This window comes from Triticum aestivum, unplaced genomic scaffold (genome assembly GCF_018294505.1).
Source record: "Triticum aestivum cultivar Chinese Spring unplaced genomic scaffold, IWGSC CS RefSeq v2.1 scaffold107773, whole genome shotgun sequence".
NCBI lineage: Eukaryota > Viridiplantae > Streptophyta > Magnoliopsida > Poales > Poaceae > Triticum > Triticum aestivum.
In genome coordinates, this window is record NW_025305858.1 from 1 (window position 1) to 765 (window position 765).

At 51.1% G+C, this 765-nt stretch overlaps 2 non-coding genes across 2 annotated transcripts; both read right to left on the reverse strand.

The window, feature by feature from the left end:
• Positions 1-149: 149 nt before the first annotated feature.
• Positions 150-268, reverse strand: LOC123179547 (5S ribosomal RNA). The gene has a single exon (XR_006490445.1). It is a non-coding gene; the product is annotated as a 5S ribosomal RNA (ribosomal RNA).
• Positions 269-565: 297 nt separating this feature from the next.
• On the reverse strand, positions 566-684 carry LOC123179546 (5S ribosomal RNA). The gene has a single exon (XR_006490444.1). It is a non-coding gene; the product is annotated as a 5S ribosomal RNA (ribosomal RNA).
• Positions 685-765: the final 81 nt, after the last annotated feature.

Here is a 765-nt window from a genome sequence, read left to right on the forward strand (position 1 = left end):
GCTTGCCGCGCCACAACACCGACGCTGGACCCGTGAATCGTGAGCACCCAGCTATGACTTACCGCACTCGTGCAAAATAATAAAACACGGTAAATATATTACTTACACGTGCGTTTTGTTTTGCAAGCGGCGCGAAAAAAATTAAAAAGGGAATGCAACACGAGGACTTCCCAGGAGGTCACCCATCCTAGTACTACTCTCGCCCAAGCACGCTTAACTTCGAAGTTCTGATGGGATCCGGTGCTTTAGTGCTGGTATGATCGCATCCGACATGTTACCCCGGTCTTCGTCCCTTATCCTTGCCCCTCCCAGCTCCACTACAAAGACGATTGCACATTGCTTTGGCCGCTCCCTCTCAACTACGGAGACGAGTTTAACGCGGTTTCCACCCCTCCCTCTCAACCGCAACAGTGCATGCTTGCCGCGCCACAACGCCGAAGCTGGACCCGTGAATCGTGAGCACCCAGCTATGACTTACCGCACTCGTGCAAAATAATAAAACATGGTAAATATATTACTTACACGTGCGTTTTGTTTTGCAAGCGGCGCGAAAAAAATTAAAAAGGGAATGCAACACGAGGACTTCCCAGGAGGTCACCCATCCTAGTACTACTCTCGCCCAAGCACGCTTAACTTCGGAGTTCTGATGGGATCCGGTGCTTTAGTGCTGGTATGATCGCATCCGACATGTTACCCCGGTCTTCGTCCCTTATCCTTGCCCCTCCCAGCTCCACTACAAAGACGATTGCACATTGCTTTGGCCGC